Source organism: Mustela erminea, chromosome 13 (genome assembly GCF_009829155.1).
Source record: "Mustela erminea isolate mMusErm1 chromosome 13, mMusErm1.Pri, whole genome shotgun sequence".
Taxonomy (NCBI): domain Eukaryota; kingdom Metazoa; phylum Chordata; class Mammalia; order Carnivora; family Mustelidae; genus Mustela; species Mustela erminea.
The window spans coordinates 90,124,085-90,143,155 of NC_045626.1; the positions used below are offsets into that span (position 1 = coordinate 90,124,085).

Here is a 19,071-nt window from a genome sequence, read left to right on the forward strand (position 1 = left end):
TCGGGGGAGCAGCAGTGAGACGCCTGAATGGATGCTAGGAGACACGTCTCTCCTAGGGCCAGGCTTGCACGGGGTCTTGATAATTTGATTTTCATGTGAAGTCTCAAATTCCCATTTAGGAGCATGTCAGAGGAAGGGATAGAAATGTATCATCCTAACATTGCATAACTGTTTTCCTTATGTTAACTTTGTATTTCTTACATAAGGTCTTACTTTTCCTTTATAGGACTCGTTCATCTTATAATTAGCTCATTTGGTGTAGATTTGAATGTGAAACTATATATATGGTTTTTTTTTTCTTTTTGGTTATTTAACTCTGAAAGAAAGACCGCAGTCTGGAATATTCCCGAATTTCAAAGACCATGCCTTCCGCTGTCTCAGTACGCAAAAGCTTCTAAATGCCCATTGATTATGCACTTGTTGTTTTCTCCCCCCTCGCTGGTGAGTTCCCAGCCTGATGGGATTTTCTTCTGGGCACCAGCAGAGTGAAAGGATGAACGGATGAAGCCAGAATGTGACGCTACTTCCCGCCGCCTCTGGGGGTGGAAAACCTGCATTCCTACTGAAACGGAGATCCAGACCCGTGTCTCTGTTCCTACCGAAACGGTGGAGATCCAGGAAAACCATTCAGGCTTTGGGAACAAGTGAGGAATCACTCTTTGTCTGGCCCAAACTGGCTCATTTCAAAGGAAAGCACAGAGCGGGATCTCAGACTTATGACTCTGGACACCTGCTTCAGGGAAGAGGAAGATGATTTCGCTTATGTCTGGTGGCAGAAGCAGCAGCCGCCGACAGCAAACCCCAAAGGGCATTCAAATTGGCACAGTCAGGACCAACCCTGGGACTCAGTGGAGAGCGGGTGCAGGCCCAGAGCTGGGGGACGCCTCTAGCCGGACGTCTCGCTCTGCCTGCAGGATCCCATGGGGTCGGTGCTGGGGCTGTCAGGCCTTCCCGCCTTCTCTGTGCATTCCCAGGTCTTCGACGCCAGGAGCCTTCTCTTCAGCGTAGCTCTGCTCTCCCCGGAAGGTGAAGGGCGTGTCTCCAGGCAAGAGGTGGTGGGAGTGCCCAGCATGGCCTTGGTTCAGGTTGAGACATGACACACAGCTAAGCTGCTGATCTGACCCCAGAAGTCCCTGGCAAGTTCACTGCCTTGTCACCATGGGTCGCCCCTACCCCAGCCCCTCAGAGTGAGGAGAGCAAGACTGGAAGGCGTTGGGGAAGCTCCATCGCAGGGCTCACTGGGACCCCCAAGGACCCCCTGCGTATCTCAGAGCTGCAGAGAACGTCAGGCCATCCAGAGGCCAGGAGGAGGCACAAAAGGAGGAGACGGTGACAGTGCTTTGAGGCGACCTTGTAAGAGACCACAGATCCTTATCTCGGGCTTCGACGCCCCCTCTACTGTAGGGAAACATGGAGTGGCCTGATTTTGCCGGAGAAATGACAGCTCCCCTCTTGGATCTGCTCTAGCACAGATTCAAGGAAGGGATTCGAGGTCGGGGCGGCGCAGCTGTGGGGGGCGGTTCAGGAAGTGTCCACAGGGGAGTCCGGAAGAGAGAGCCAGGAAGGCGTGCGCGCCTCCACCAGCTACCACGGTGGGCTGCTGGAGCCGGTCCTGCGGGGACCACGCCGCGTTGCAAAATACACCATGCGTGTTATATACTTCCATATGTGCAGACATATTATCACACATTCCCTTGCAGGGAAATTACCTAAAATACACACCTAAAAATAGATCGGCAGAGGGGCGAGGGAGCTGGGCAATTTATACGGAGCCTCCTGAGAGCTGCTCCCAGGGCCTGCGTCCCCAGCACGTCCAGCCTGCTGCGTGTGTGGGCAAAGCAGCCTACCCCCGTTTCCAAGGATGCTCCTGGCAGACGGCAGTCCGGGGCCCTGTGACGTGCTGGGGTGTAAGGGGCGTGCGTGGGGCGGAGGACCGAGGAATAATACTGAGGGCTGCTGTCTCGTCGGGAGGGTTGGCGGGTCAGAAGCAGAATTAGAGAGCTGGCTTGTTGGTTTCATTTCCTCCTGCCTCCCAGCACCCCGATTTCCTGCCTCGTGAACCCAGTCACGGATTCACGATCACCCTTCCTTCCAAATTCATCTGAAAACGTAGGAAAGGAAGGTCAAGGAGACAGAAAAACACGGCCCTGCAGCCTTCTGAACCGCACCCCGAGGCCGAGCTGTGTGTTAGAGATGGTCTGTCGCCCACCTACGTGCACCTGCCTTTCTGCCCTCCTAGCGAAACCCTGATTTTGTCTGAGCCTGCAGGATGTCCAGCTAAAATTATGGCATTTTGGGGGGCTGTCCTTCATTTGTGACACAGTTCTGGTCCAGGAGATATAAATGGAAGTCACTGGGTGAGGCTTCCAAAAAAGTTTGTGAGAAAAAGCAGATTCTGAAAGTTCTTTTGTGTTTTCCCTTTTCTCCCGCTGCCAAGCACAGATGATCCTGGCTTTGGGGCTCTACCTTGAGCCCCCACGGTGAGAGCGTGCAGCTAAGACACATGGCCCCGCATCACGTTAGGGTCGGGGGCAGAGAAGCTGTTGCTGGAGAGCTGGGTGTGACTCCGGCCTCGGACACTGTCCAGCGGGTGACCTCGGATGGCTCCCCTGACCCCTGGTGCCTAATTAGCTTCAGTGACGGAAGGAGGATAATCCCTCCGCCTCCTGTGTCTGCCCGGGGTCTCGGGGAGTCACCAGTGTTGGGGAGTGGGTGACAATGACCGGTGCCTCTTCTGTCGTCTCTGAGTGTGTGATAAACACAGGTGTGAGTGGCGGCTGCCTCAGCGTGGACAGTGTCCCCCCACCATCCACGTCCACCCAGAACCTCAGGATACGACCTCGTTCGGGAAGAGAGTCTTTGCAGCTATGACGAGTTAAGTTCACAGGAGGTCGTCCTGGAGGAGCGTGGCCCTCCTCTAATGACAGGTGTCTTTGAGAGACGAGAAGACACAGACAGAGCCCCCCGGAAGGCGGCTCTGGGAGGGCATGGGTGGGGGTCAGGGTCGTGCTTCGGTAAGCCGAGGAACATGGAGGAAGCTGGGAGAGCTCGGCAAGGATTCTCCCCAGGAGCCTTCAGAAGGGGCGACACTCAGAAGGCGAGGGGACAGACGTCTGCTCTTTTCAGCCCCCGTGTTTCTGGTACCTTCTAACGGTGGCCCCGAGAACCAGTGAGCGGCCGAGCCCAAGCGAAGGGATCTGGACGCCAGCCAGAGGCATCCTAACACCGACCCCGGACTCTCCCTCCAAATGCACGGCAGGGGAAAGACTGTAAGATCTTGCTCTCAGATAACCGCAGTCCTGTCTGATACGCGGCACCAGAAAGACGCCCCTGTGTTTTTCCGGTCTTGGGCTGAAATCAGCAAAACAAATAGCTTCTTGCCTCTATGGAGTGGGGAGAAAACCACTTTTTTGCCTTCACCGTCATCGTGGCCCCTTGGGAGGTCATGGAGCTGTGTGTGTTGAACCAGATGGGGAAGGTTGGAGGGAATATAAATGAATATGATGTTCGCGCCACGGCTGCTTCCCCGACAAGAGCGCCCCAAGTAGGCTTCGAGCATCCCTCGGGAGGGGGCAGGCGGGGAAGGGGTGGCTGTTCTTCCCCACAGTGGAGGAAGCTGGTGCAGATTAGTCCCCGGGACACAGCAGCCCACGGCCCTGTCCCCTGACTCCACGCCCAGAGTTTCACAGCCCAGACTCCCTGAGAGAGGAAACAGGAAGATGGGCATTCCGAGGGAGGGAACTAGAGTTAACTGGTAACTTGTTCTACTGAGATCCACACAAGGAAACATTTCCTACGGGGCCGCTGTGGAGGACTGAGTAAGGGGACAAGCTCCCGGCACCCTCCCGACACCCCAGGCAGGACTTCAGGGAACTACTGAGGCAGAGTTCCTGATAACATTGTTTATTCTGAGTCCCTGGGATCAAAGCTTCTGTTTTTGCCTCCCCAACACCTTCTCCAGAAAAACGCATCATTATCCTTCAGGGAAAGTCTCCCTTCTCCTCGGGACGGACAGACACAGCCACCCTCTCCCTGGGCCGGGAGTCAGCAGGCACCCCGGAGGCCACACAGCCTCTCCCCCGGGGACAGGAATTCCATTTCAGGGGAGCGGGCAGGAGCCGCGGGTGCTCGGCTCTCACTCCCGGTCCGCAGCGCCCGGAAACCCGTCGTTTCCCTGTTAGCTGCCTTTCCTGCCTTCTCTCCCGCCATCTGCTCTCTGGGAGAGCCCGCCCGCGCTCTTTCGGCCGGAGGTTCTTGTGTTAAGTGTTCTCAACACACGCGCATGCAGTAATTATAATAAGGGACATTCCGAAAGGTGACGCCTACGTCTGTGGCCTCCAGAGCCGTGCTAGTTCCACCGGGGTGTGAACTTACCCCCGAACTCACTGAGTTACACACATTAAACATGCGCACCTCTGCATATGTCAAGTAGTTAATAAAACCCCCAAACTTCACCAGAATCAATTTCTTTTGCTTATAAGCAAAAGCGTCTAATTAATAAAGATGCCCAGGAAGGTGGTTCAAAGGGGCCCCTCCCAGCTCTCACTGAGAGGCAGACTTAGTATTTCTGAACAATTATCAACCTCAGCTTGCAAACTGGATATTGCATTTAGTCTGAATCTTCCCGAAAACAGACCCTGTTTTATCTGCAAGGACTGGGAGTGGCAGATGGGGGAGGGGAAGGAGGAAGAGCCCACAGGAGGTGGTGGCGTCCAGCCTGCAGCGGGGACCCAGGGACCAGCATCTCCAGGGGCTCGGCCTTCCAGAACTGTCCGACTTCAGGCTGGAAGCACGCATTCTCCCCAGGGGTGTCACTGCCACCCTTAGGCAGGGCTCCAAGGACGTCAGAGAAGCACCGGAGGGAAACGCGGCAAGTGGTCTGACGTGACCCGAGATGGACCAGGTCAGGGAACTGTCCAGCTTGGAAGGGGACGATAGGCGTGAAGGCCCAGCTTCCAGGATGGACTCAGGTGGTTATAAAGTTCTTGCATGTCAGGAGCGAATGACCCCTGATAAAGTCTGGGACAAGTATTGTGCTACTTTCTTAAAAAAGGATCACGCCTAGGCGTTCTTGTTTACATGGACCTGTGGCCACAATCTACAGTAAATCAGGCAGCAGGTTTCGGAAGGATGCTTCTTCTCTTGTCTGCTAACAATCCTCGGAGGAACTAAACACTCACGTAACAAGACCCGACCAAATGCCCCAGCAGCGTCCGACCAGGTCCTCAGGGAATGAAGAACTGACAGGCCCTGCATCAAGGAGCCACACAGACTGGGCGGACACCAGCCGGGAGCTGCACTGAGGGGCTCTGGGAACACGCACGTTTCAGATCTACCTACAGTTTGCACCATCATTCCTCCCCTCCTGATACGTTTCTGACTCCCTGTATTGCTGATATATTTGTTCTATAGAATATATGCTCCATTTCTCCCGTATTTACTCCTTCTTCAAGAATATCTTGGAGGAGCTTTTTGAGGAACCTCCATATGGTTTTCAAGAGTGGCTGTTGAAAACAGAGCTACCCTTAGCCCTAGCAATTGCACTAGTGGGTATTTACCCTAAAGATACAAATGTAGTGATCCGAAGGGGCACGTGCACCCGAATGTTTATAGCAGCAATGTCCACAATAGCCAAACTGTGGAAAGACCTAGATGTCCATCAACAGATGAATGGATAATGAAGATGGGGTCTGTATATACAATGGGATACTATGCAGCCATCAAAAGAAATGAAATCTTGCCATTTGCAACAACGTGGATGGAACTAGAGGGTATTATGCTGAGTGAAATAAGTCAATCAGAGAAAGACAATTATGATATGATCTCCCTGATAAGAGGAATCTGAGAGGCAGGGCAGGGGGTTTGCGGGATAGGGAAGGAAAAAATTAAACAAGATGGGATTGGGAGGGAGACAAACCATAAGAGACACTTAATCTCAGGAAACGAATTGAGGGTTGCTGTGGGGTAGGGCTAGGGAGAGGGTGGCTGGTGATGGACACTGGGGAGGGTATGTGCTACGGTGAGTGCTGTGAATTCTGTAAGCCTGACCATTCACAGACCTGCACCCCTGAAACAAATAATACATATATGTTGATTTAAAAAAATATCTTGGAAACCACGTTTGGGTTTGAGAGATACTGTGTGAGTCAAGATCTTAATTGCAGACAACAGAAACCGCTCTTGCTTGTTTCGGCAGGAAGGGATTTGCAGTGGATGCGGCATTGTTGATGGGGTTGAAGAAACGGAGTCCGGCTGACCTCCCAAGATCGAGTCTGCAACCACTCAGTGAGCCTGCTGTGGAGGCTGCTTCTGCCCCGATTAGGAAGCTGGGAAGTCAGCAGACGGTTTTAGACCCTGTTGCTGCTCCCCAAATCCCACATACTTCCTCTTCCCCACATTGGAGAGAAAGCCTCACACAGGCACATCTAATTGGCAGAGACAAAATCACAAGTCTAATCCCGCAGGGACACTGTTCTCTCCCAGGGAGGCAGAATAAAACAGATTTTTGGAATTTGCTTAGAGAGCATGAGATTTACACAGCAAGGGGCTGTAGGAACCTAGAGAGAGTACCTTTGCGGTAGCTACAAATGGGAGTTTTCCACAATCTCTATCAACACGACATATTCTGCTGTCTTCCTGATGTTTAAGTACAAAAAAGCCATATTCTGCGAAGTCGATTAATTGTAATTAAAATTTTATATCACCATCATTTATCCTCTGCTCTTGACCCACCTCCGACAACACAAACAAGAAGCACGTTATCATTCTCGACAGAATTCTAAGACATCAAACGTCCAAGGGACAGAAGATGCAGGGATTCAGTTTCGTATTAAAACGGTATTCCGCGCAGGTAAAGACAGATGCTCATATGCAGCATAGAAATGATTTTTCTCTCCCTCCTGCCAAATTATATTGTACTCAAAGGTGATATTTAACCTGGGGGAGAGGGGGTCCTAAAGGAGACGTTCCTGACCGATCAGTCTGGATGCGGATGCGCGGGCCATGCAGGGGGATTCCAGTTCCCGGAAGAGAAGGAGGGCTCAGAAAATACGCCATTTGCACCGCCCTATTTTCCATAACCCTCGAAGCCGGAGCCGTGTGAATAGTTGCAGCTGTTAACCTGTGAGGGTCACCGTCGTCTGCTACTCTGGTCGGGACCATAAAGCTTTGATGCGCAGTTCCCGCGCTTTCTCGCCAGCGGCCGCGCTGAGGGAGGCTGCCTGTTCCAGACGGAGCAGCCACAAGAGGGTCGAGCCCCTGTGAACCTGGTGACCCCGGGCCCTGGAGGAAGAAGAGCCTTCCACGGACGCACAGAGCACAGAAAGCCAGAGTCATCAAGATGCTTTCTTTGTCTTAAGGCAATGAGACTTTCGGAGGTATAACCTAGTTCTAGCCCGACTAACGCCGACCGCTTCCGAACTTCATTTTCCAAACAATAAAAATATTCATTAAATTCTGAGCTATAGATGCCCCAAGCCAAAACAGACTGCTCAGGTTTGAGGAGCAAACAACATTCCTTCCGCGTGCTGCCTGGCTGGCCCCGTTCTCCTGGCTTCGGCTGCAACGGGCTTGGGCACTCCCAGCCTGACTCGGAGACCAAACATCCCCACGGCTTCTCTCCTCCTCAACGTGACTTCTCGACTCTGGTTAATTTCCTAAATCTCTTCGATTCACTTCCCAACGAAGACCAATGACCGGACGGATACAGTCGTGGCTCGTCACCCTGCCCTTGCCTTCTGCCTGTTTGTTCAAGCTCTGTGATTCCAGCCTGGGTCCCCCGTAAACAGGCACGTTGGAGATGACGGGCGCTGGTTTCTCATTCACATCTCAGGAAACAGGAGAGCTCGGAGAAGGCCTCACAAATATCACCTCTCGGGGCACCTGGGTGGCTCAGTGGGTTAAAGCCTCTGCCTTTGTCTCAGGTCATGATCTCAGTGTTCTGGGATTGAGTCCGGCATCAGACTCCCTACTCAGCAGGGAGCCTGCTTCTCCCGGCCCCCGCCTGCCTCTTTGCCTACCTGTAATCTCTGTCTGTCAAATAAATAAATAAAAATCTTTAAAAAAAAAGAAAGAAAGAAATACCATCTCTCATTTGGGCATCATGCCTGTGTGCTTCTTTTATTTTACCATTTTTTTTTTTTTTTAATATGGAACACACTGGTGTGTCATCCTTGCACAAAGGCCGGGCTAATCTTCTCTGTGTCCTTCCGGTTTTCGTGTCTGTGCTGCCAACGCGAGCGCCTGTGACTGCTTTTAGCAAGTGGAGAATCGGTCAATTTGGCCGGCGTTGCAAGCGCATTTATAAAGCACTCTGTTTTTAAAAGGACATTAGCCTGTCAGCTTCACGGCTGAGGCCAAGGACGGAGAATTACTGCATGTTAGCCGCCATACCAGGTAAAGTAAAATTATCCCTCCTCCCACAGGGCAGCAGCGAGATGCCACACAGCCGAGCCCACATGAGGCTGGCCACGGCGCATGCCTTCCACCGGGCAGGCTGTTTTCTGGAAGCGGCTGATAACGAGCCAGATGCGTGGTGATTATTCTTGTCTATGTGAATTAATTCTTTTATCAAGGTCAAGCAACCTCATTGTTCAAAGACAACATTTGTGAAAAGGTTTATCATAAGATGCCACTAAAGGCCATCCCGACCCCTATTCCTTATCCCTATTCTGCTCCCCTTGGGTCATCACTTTCCATTCCTCAGTGAGGAAGGCTTATCAGCCGTCTCAGCAACACGCTACCCTACGCGTTCTGGGAAGAGGCGGCTCAGTCATTATCTGGGTTTCTGGCACGACAGTTCCATCTCATCTCGCCCCTTTCTCAACCAGTATAATTAGATTCCTGGTTTGGTTCCCCCGTTGGCTTTATTTATAACTTGAGCACACACGCCTCTGAGGGAGAGATAACGTGTCAGCTCCTGAATGGTTGTGTCTGTAGAGGCTTGGGCACTCCTTCTGAGCAGCGGCAGGGCAGGAGCTCGGGTAGCCCAGGCCTTCAGTGCGGGCTGGCCTTGGGGACCCACGCCTGCGGATGAGAATGTCAAGCGGGTGAGGCTGTGTTTCTTGGAAGGCTCCGCTGCAGAAAGTGATTGAGCTTCCGCTCGTTTTTTTCTCTCCAGTGATGCTTGGTTGCAGAACTCAGCCACCAAGGTGCACAGAAGCCCAGACCCACGGAGGGGCCAGTGCAGGTGGTCTGGTCCACAGCCACAGCCACGGCTGAAATCCAGCAACCCCCCCTCAAGAAGAATCCACAAAGAAGACTTTGAGAGGACTCCTTTCCCCAGTGGAAGCCCCCGAGCCAAGTCCCTTCGACTCCCAGAACCCTGATGGGAACGCATGTGGCTGCCCTGGTGTGCCTCCCCAGTGCAGTCATGGACACGGAAAACCCCACTGCACACACCCTATGAGCCGGCTCCAGCTCCCGTCCGTTCTTCCTGCCGCCCTGACCTTCCAACGTTTCTCATTCTGAGCTGATGCTTTGATGCTCTCCGGGTTGATAACATCTACACTGTGTCCTTAAGTACAATGAAGCTTCCCGTTGTTTTGTACACAGGTTGAATCTAGAAGCTGAACACCGGTGTCGGATCTCTGACTCACACAAACGTCGTTCACCACGCACGGAATGGGTCCTCAGTGCCCAGGCTGCTGCTGTGTGGGGCCAGAGAATTCCAGGCTGAATTGTGTGCTGGGACGGAATCCTGTTTCCTCCTCCTATTTCTGTGTCCTGGCATGACCGTTTGCCTTTTCCGCTTTTCCTTTACTAGATTCAGGGCTTGTTTTGATAAATAGATGCACCAAAGGATGGGGGAAATTTTTAAAATGCAGAAGCAGGAGGGAAATCCTTGATTTGACTTCCTGTTGGTGGCAATTACAGTGTAGCGACGACAGGGCTTTGTGGGGCTAGAGCCGCTGGCTGTTACGTGTTCCTGTACCCTTGGAAACTAAGTATAAATAAATTTCTTACATTGTAGCTTTTTATACCAGTGGAGCTTCCTATTAAAAACGATCCCAAGGTAATAAGCTCAAGGTCCAACTCAAATGCTGCATCGTTCTTAATGCTTCCAGGTGCAAATAATCAGTGTTACTGTTTCTAGCTTATTAAAGATAGTACGTACAATAAATAGTATGTGCAGGCAGTAGAGCTTAGGGTGAGGTACACTGGCTCACGCACAAGATGGTGTGATGTGGAACCCTGCTTTCCATACCTGTTAGGTCCATGATGGTAGGCAAACTGGGGGCTGCCCCATGCCTCAGGCTCCTCATCTCAACAGCGACCATGAACATGTCCGTGTTACTGGCTGCAAGTGAGGATTGCATATGCGAAAGCCACTTAGGACCATGACCGGCAGGTGGCAAGAAAGCATGGGTTGGCATGGTTACGACTGTCCACGCCACCTGACCCCAGGATTTCTGCCAGCCGTGGAAGCAGGAGCCGGACAAGGGAGGCCAGCCTGAACAACGTGAGCCCCTGCTTGGCACAGTGAGGTGACCTTGGGCATATGCCCTTGACCATGCACTCTCTTGGGGCCAACTGTCCTTGTCTTAAAAGATCTAAATGGCATATGGTAAGAATCCACCCACAAGGCTCTCCACTTGGGCTGCCTGGGGGAAAACCCCAGCTGTGCTATTTCCTACAAGTCTTGTGATTCTGCGAGTTACTTCCACACTTATTGCTCCTTTTCCTCATCCGGAAAGTGGGGTTCTAGGTAGATTCTACCTTGGACGGTTCTCCTGAGGGGCGGTGGGCACCTAAACGCAAGCCAAGTGTTCAAATAGTGCTCGGCGTTGCCAATTTTTCAAGAAGGTTGGTTATTATTATTATTAGCCATAATATTATTATTAGCCGTATGATAAGACATGCAGTGACTTCTAGGAATTCGGGATGCTCTTGGCAAGAGGAAAAAGTGGAAGAGAGGGAAGGAGAGAAGTAGGGACAAGGGAAGGGGGGAGGCTGGGACACATCACCGCCATACCCCGCTGTGAGCTTGGGCTCTGTCCCGGGGCGAGGGGAGGCGGCTGGAACCCACACCACCCACAGGTGAGCACCTGACCGCCCTGACAGGAACCTCAGCCTCCGAGCTGCATTTTCTGCACACAGCTTCCCCAAACATAAGCCTTTGTCCTCACTTGGTGCTCAACCAAGGAGCAGTAATCCGTTTCAACACCGAAGGAAACACGGAGGTTATAGAGGTTATAGTTTCTGGGTGCTCTGAGGAGTTTTCGGAGGCAACGTGGATTGCGTGCTAATTTCACTGGCCGTGTTCACTCCTGGCTGAGCCAGGGCTCCGCTGTCCTGGGCGGTGAGTTCTGACCAGTGCCTGGTGCATGCGAGCTTGCCGTAGGATGGCTGGATGACACAGTCATGAGTTCTTGGCCGCATTCATTCCTCGTGCAAATCGATGTCAGGTTTATTTCTGGAAGAACCTCTGGGCAGGACCCCAGGGCAATGCAGCTTGGACCTTGAGCTTTTCTGCTCATTTGTGCCTTCTCGTGGGGATTTTCCGAGCCACCAGGTAAGGACACACAGGCATGTCAAGAGATGGGACAATTCTCATACAGCCCGCTCCTGTCTCCACGGCCACCGTATCCTGGCCACGACAAGTATCCTGGAACATGGCATCGAAACTCTGCTTTTATCCATAACCAGGTGAGCCAGGATCGAACGCTCAATCAGGAGATGATCTTAGCTCTACGGAAGAGCTGCCTTGCAGGAACACAAAGCCAGGTTTGCAGGATTCCTGATTTTTTGAGAGAAGCCAAGATTCGATATTTTTTGGTAAAAGCTCCTGATTTTTGTATTTGGCTCCCCTTTTGTAGAAATCACCGAGAACTCTGAACACAACACAGGTACAGGGCGCGTGAACCTATGGGCTTGTAGGCTTGTAGGATATAGTAGGCGACTTGTATCCTGGTAGATGGTAATCACCCCTCACCATGAGGTCCCTTTTGGATCAAAAAGGGCGAGATTTGGATCTCTTGCCTGGTTGCCTGCTCTCCCCAGGAAGGCGAGTATTTTCCCAGGACCCTGGTCCATTTCTCCGGGTCACCCTGTGGCCCCCGCTGTCTGGGAACGAGGCCTCCTTTATTCTGTGCCACCTGAAGAGATCGGGGATCACAAAAGCACTGCTCAGTTTTGCATAAGTAATTTCAAATCTTATTTAGCATTGAGTTTCAGAATTAAGGAGCTAAGTGACAGCTGTTTAATTAACTCCTTAAGCTGATTAGAGTACGTTACTGAAATCCCCTCCAGGAGGAGCTCGGAACTGTGGGGAGATCCTCGGCCAGGCTCCTGCCACTGTTCAAACTCCGCGAGCTGCTAAGCCAATTGCCAAGCCTTCTTGACATCCTGGAGGATGTAGTCAAATAGAGATTTTTATTTATTACATTAACTGCTGCAGAAGACTCTTTAGAGATGCCAAGCAAACAGGTTCTACATTAAGAAAAAAAAAGAAAGAAAGAAAGAAAGAAAAAAGGACTCCACTGGGAGTTTCTCAAAAAGCACTTTATAATGGATAAATCCCATGGGTTCAATTGTATTGTATTAAGAGGAGGGGTTTGGATTAACCCTCCCTTCCCACAAAATGGGCTGTCTGGCCTCCTCCTGATTAAAGAGACAAAGGCATATTAACGAGTTTAAGAAGCTAAGCCAACCTTTATCCTTAAGATTAGTGTTTTCAAAGTGGGATTTCCAAGGAAGAGAGGAGACTACAGTATAGGTCTGACTTTAAATGTGAGCTCGGGGCTGGCGGGACACCGCAGCACTGAAGAGAGTGTACAAAATAATGGGTTTTTTGTTGTTGTTGTCATTGTTGCTGCTCCTTTTTAATCCTTGGCAATAGGACATGTGCAAGAAAGTCCAAGACCTTCTCAGCAGGAAGGGAGGCTTGGGGAACGTGCGAACTACCATCAGCCTGAATTTTCTAGAAAGAGGACAAGTTGAGCTCTTGAATTGAGTTTTAGGGGGATGTTTCCAGGAGCCCAGGCAGGGGTGTGGTGTGACATGCAGACGTTGCGGGTTGGTTCTGTGTGCTGAAGATCTCAGCTCCTTGCTCGAGGTATGGTGGTTTGGTGTGGCTGATGTTCTTTGGGGGACAGCTTTACGGAGATAGAATTCACATACCATATAATCCACCCATGTCAAGGGAGCGAATCAGTATTTCTCAATATATTCCAAGTACTTTTCAATATACTCGAAGATCCGCAACCATCGCCACGGTCCACGTTAGACCATTTCTATCATCTTGAAAAGAATGTACCCTGTGAGGATTCTCCCCTTTGGAGCACCACCCTGGCTCTGGCCCCAAGCCATTACGAATCTGTGTTCCATCTCTGTGAATTTCCCTGTTCTGGAAATCTCAGAGGAGGTGAATCACGTGATACAGTCTTCTGTCCCTGGCTTCTTTCAAGAGACATCACGTCATCCCTCTGCGGACGTCCATCTGGCGTCTGTGTCCGCCCTTCACCCCTTTTATGGCCGCATGGTGTTCCTCAAGGCAGAGAACTTCAATGCCTTCCATTCTGCAAAGCTTTTCTTCTGACCCTACTCAAATCACTGTGCACTAGGGTTCTTGGCACGGAATCCAGCCCACAGAATGTTCTGCTTGAACTGTACTGATGGGATACTTTTTGACTGATCACAGTATTTAAAAAATGGGAGATACTCAAAGATCTGGATTTCCGATTTGTCTTGGATCATGAGAACGGGCAATTCTGGGGCCCCGTTCGGTGGGCACGGAGAAGTGACCCCTCTCCCGTCCACCGGAGTCCACATCTCCTTTGGGCAACGTGGCTGGCCGTGGGAGGCTATGAATCTGGGATGCTTCTAGATTGCCAATGAGGCTGCCAGTGAATGTGTGATCTAGCAGTCTGGGATGCAAACATTGCCTGGTCCCAGCAGCTAAAGTGAAAACGTGTAGGAGATGTTAAGGACACAGGACTGAGTCTGTGGCTTCATTTATAACTTTCATAACTTTTTTTTCCCCCCTAAAGCAGGTTGCTGTGTGTGTCAGAAATTATAAATCCAGGGAGGCACTGCTCTCCCTGATGAGCAAACTCCAACAATATTACAAAATGCTGTTGAGTACCGTCAATTTATATCCAAGACTGACAATTGTGGATGTCGATGATGGTTCTTAGGAGGAAAACTTCACTTCTTCTTGGCTCCACAGAGCAGTGGTGTGAAACTCAGCATGAATATTAATTTATGTCTGTTGATGCACTCCTCTTGCTATCATAAAGTATTTGCTCTTTGAAACTGGGGGAGTTTTTGCCTGTAGCCTTTAACTAAACGAGCTGTCAGCCCCTTTCTCTATCACTACAGAAAAATGCATGTCAAATTGTCAAAGGCAACAGAATTTTCCGTAGGCTGGAAGAAGCCTATTGGTTTTATGGTACATGAAACTAAGGAATTAATTCAGTCAGTACAGAAAGGTCATACAAAATTAATAAACATCAAAGGACTGCTCCAGACTTCATTTGACTAACTGGGCACCTAAAAGTGGGTCTTGCTCAGAACCCCAATCCTCCAGTGGGACTGTAAATGGTTCCGAAGTTCTACAGGTTTTGACCTATAAGCCTAGGGATTCAGCAGGACTTACGCCGGTGGGGGCGTGGAGCCAGGCCCTGATTACTATGCTAATGAAGATTTAGCAGTGTGGTTAATCCGAAATCTGTGCCGTCCAAAAAGTCATACGCAGTTTGGTCCTGGAATACATTATGCGTCTTTTCTTCCTTTCACCAGACAACTTCTTAATGATGTTTTTCTTAGGCTAATGCAGAAATGAATCTGCATGTCTTGAGCCCACGCTAATTAGCAATGGTGGGGGCAAGGGACGCCCATAAGATTATTCTGGGAGGCCAAGGAAGGTGAGTCTGGGATTTTTAAATGACCACGGCCATCCATGCATGGACTTCAGCCCCGTGGTGCACCGCCAGCCACGGAAATGTTTCTTGGGTCTCTCCTTCCCTTGCTGGGCGATGGGAGTGGGGGTGTTACCTGTATGAGGAACAAAATCAGCACTTTTGGCCACTCTCCCTGCTGGAGCCTTAACTGCCCCATCTCTTCTCAGTACCCAGACCTAGGATTCCGCAGTTCTTAGCTGGCTCCGTGGCTGGCTGGCTGGGCTGTCCTCCATGGAAGGCAGATGAGTACCACACATGCTCGACGGAAATGAAAAAGGACCACAGGTCGTCCTGCACAACGAGGTTCCCTGAACAAGCCCCCCCACACCGATCTTCCCCTCACCCATTTGAAAATATAAAGAATTGGGTCTATAGCAAAGCAGTTCTGTTTCCAGGATGTCGGGGACGTCCCGTAGCCGTGGAAGACGAGAACCCTGGAGGTGAGCTCATCTGCTCCTGGGACACTTGTATTCTGCTCATTTGCAGGTGGATGTGTCCAGCTCTGCCCTCTACCAGGAGCTCCCAGCTCAGCGATTCCCCTGCCTCCCCAACTTGTCCACTGGGGTGTACCCGATTCCCTGGGTCCCAAGCAGAAGTCCTGATGTTCCCCTCAAGAATCTCTCCTTTTTCAGAGTTGCAAACAGAGCATTGTGCAGCCTGGCACCTGGTTGGTCCGGCCAGAACCTCAGCGGTCAGGATTCATCCTTTAGTCCATGCCCCGTGTGTTACCCATCAGAGCCTCTCGCGGGCACAGGGTCTGATATATTCTGCATTTCCAGCCACTTTCCTGCACCTGCACAGCTATCAGCTTCACTCGAGCCGCCAGGACGTGCAAGCAGGTTATGATAAAGTCTTCAAACCACTCATCTTCGTCTTTGACGCCGTCATCCTTGTCACTCCCAGAAATCAATTTTCCCTATGACGCTACTGCCTGTTTGGCCACATCAGTATCTACGTTCTAGAAGGGCAGGCTGTGGGGGTCGCTCCCCACCCCGCCCCGAGCACTGTCAGGAGACACCACGTGAGCCCTGCCTTCAGCACGACAGGGCCCATCAAGGGTTCCTTCTGGGATTTCTTTCAGTCAACTCCCACTTCCTTTTTCTTCTCTTCTTTTTCTTTCTTTCTTTCCTTCTTTTTTTTATTATGTTCAATTAGCCACTGTAGAGTACATCATTCGTTTTCGATGTAGTGTTCAATGATTCATTATCTGTGTAAAACACCCAGTGCTCATCACACACTGCAATCACCCTCCTTAACACCCATCACTTGTTTACCCCGTCCCCAAATCCCCTTTCCCTCTGAAACTCTCAGTTTGCTTCCCAGGGTCCATAGTCTCTCACAGTTTGTCTCCTTCTCTGATTTCTCTCCCTTCCCCTGTGATCCTCCATGTTATTCCTTATGTTCCAAAAACAAGTCAAGCCATATGATAATTGACTTTCTCTGCTTGACTCATTTCACTTAGCATAATCCCCTTCGGTTCCATCCATGTCGATGCAAATGGTGGGTACTCGTCCTTTCTGATGGCTGTGTAATATTCCATTGTGTATAGGGACCACATCTTTATCCTTTTGCCTGTTGAAGGGCATCTGGGATCCTTCCACAGTTTGGCCACCGTGGCCATTGCTACTATGAACACTGGGGTACAGGTGGCCCTTCTTTTCACTACATCTGTATCTTTGGGGTAAATACCCAGTAGTGCAATTGCTGGGTCATAGGGTAGCTCTATTTTTAAGGTCTTGAGGAATATCCACACTGTTTTCCAGAGTGGTTGTACCAACTTGCATTCCCACCAAGTGTAAGAGGGTTTCCCTTTCTCCATGTCCTCGCCAACACTTGTTGTTCCCTGTCTTGCCAACTTTTGCCATTCTGACCCGTGTGAGATGGTATCTCATTGTGGTTTTGCTTTGTGTTCCCCTGATGCCGAGCGATGTTGAGCATCTTTTCATGTGTCTGTTGGCCATTTGGATGTCGTCTTTGGAGAAGTGTCTGTTCATGCCTTCTGCCCATTGATTGGAGTATTTGGGTTTTGGTTGTTGAGTTTTAAAAGTTCTTTAGAGATGGATACCAGCCCTTTATCTGAAATGTCCTTTGCAAAGATCTTTTCCCACTTTCAACAGGTACCTTGCTTTATGGCCATGTTCCCTTCAGTACTTTGGTCCACATTGAAAGCTAAATGCATCATTGGTGGGTCCTTGTAGATATCTCTAGATTCCACACTGCCTGGGTGGACTGAGGCAATCTCATCACATTCATAAAGCTTGCAGTGGAAAATGAGTCACAGGTTTAAGGCAGCCCACCTTCGTCGGGTGCTATCTAAAGTGGACCACAGGGTTGGGCGCCTGGGTGGCTCAGTGGGTTAAAGTGGACCACAGGGGAGTGAGTGTTGCTTCACTTGCTGGAATCACTGGGCGATCACCACCTTGTGTGCTCATCATTATTTTTTTATTTAATCAGGCTGGACTTCGGCAGAAGTGCTCCAACGGATTTGCAGCCAAGAAAACACCTGTTGTGGCTGAGTCCAGCTGGTCAGAGCATGGCATTCATAAGTCCAAGGTCATGGGTAGAATCCCTTTGTGACAGTTAAGGTTTGCTCTAAATCAGCAGGCTGAGATGGCAGCCCTGATCCTGGCCAAGAGCTTCACACTTCCAGGAGAAAATCACCTTCAGTCAAACCACCACGATGTGTAGCCAGGGTTGTGAAAAATGTCAGACGCATCAGAGCCAAACCACTTTGTCTTCCTAAGGTTCTAGCACACCTGAGGTTGCGTTCAGAACACTGGTTCTCAACTAAGGTCACGAGGAGATCTGATGGCATATAGCAATGCTGGGGATTTACCTCAACCAATGATATCAGAATTTCTGGGGAGTGAGTCCCAGACATCAGTATGGGTTCATGTGGTCCCGGGGATTCTAGCTCCATGTTTTCCAAACTTAGTGGCCTGCTGGAACCACCTGGGGGGAATTAAACAATGCTGATGCTGGCTCTTGCTCTCAGAGATTTATTTCACTGGGAGGGGTTGCAGTCTGGACCTTCGGAAATTCAAAGTCTCCCCAGGTGATTCTAACAGGCAGCAAAGTCTGAGAATGGCTGGGAACGACCTCTGCCCACAATGGATGACCACTTTCTTTAGTGACTCAGAAGCATCCCCCCCAACCCTGTTGGGTCCATAAAACACGTACGCCCACCATCGCAGACTGAGACAAATGACTCAGCAGACAGGCAATCAGCAAACTAGTGCCAGGCAAAAGGTTTGCATGTTTAAGGAATGTGGGAAGAAAGTGATGGAGCCATGGAAAGGGTGTATGCAGAGAGTAGAACTCAGGAAGAGTGACGGATGGGACCTTTGACTTGGATGTTGCAGGGTGAGCACGTCTGGAGATTCCAAGTAAGACAGGTGCAGGGGGGCAAGGCACGAGCTCACGTCCCCAGCCGGCCCCCATCCTGACTCATCTGCAGTATCTTCACTTTCACAGCGACCCCATCGGGCAACTATGGCTGGTCCCACCCACCACTGCACAACCACCCTCTACCTGTTGTCCATTAAAATGTTCCCTCTTCGACTTTGTAGCCTTTATGGTTGGAGGCTATCTTCCGTTCATGCTTATTTCAAGTTTAAGTTGTTAAATCAAATATGATTATTAAAATGATCAAAAGAAAAAATGACCAGGTCATTAGTTTAATTATTTAAGCTTCTAAGTTGCCACCTGATCCAGACTATGAGACGGACAGGCACAAGGACATCATGTGTCTAGCTTCCTGCTGTGTCTGTCGCATGGTGCAGCGGGGGCAGCGGGGCATGGCATGCGGACCCCCTCCTCCCTGGATAAGGAAGTGGGTGAATGTGACCATGGTCTGCAGAAGAAAGGTGCTTTCTTCTCTTGGCATGACTCAGCGACTGCTACGGGTCATTTGCAAATCTAGGGAGATTTGGAAACGTGAAACCCATGAAGCTATTATGAAGAGACATAATCCGTCTTGTAAAAAATATTCTTAGAAATGACACACAAGTAAGGGCTTCCGATCCTTTCTCATTGTAGGCATGGCAGCAACTGTTAAATACCTAATCTTTTCAGACTAGGAGCAACTGAATTTATGTTAATGCCCACTCTCTGTGCTCAAGAACATAAATCTGGGCTTGACTTTGGCTTTCAAAGCTTGTGCCTTGAAAAA

At 50.4% G+C, this 19,071-nt stretch overlaps 1 protein-coding gene and 1 pseudogene across 3 annotated transcripts in view; both read right to left on the reverse strand.

Moving 5' to 3' along the window:
- Positions 1–19,071, reverse strand: part of TMEM132D (transmembrane protein 132D) — a 571,936-nt gene that overhangs the window by 88,545 nt on the left and 464,320 nt on the right. The window lies entirely within an intron of this gene.
- On the reverse strand, positions 8,142–8,241 carry LOC116572550 (annotated as a pseudogene).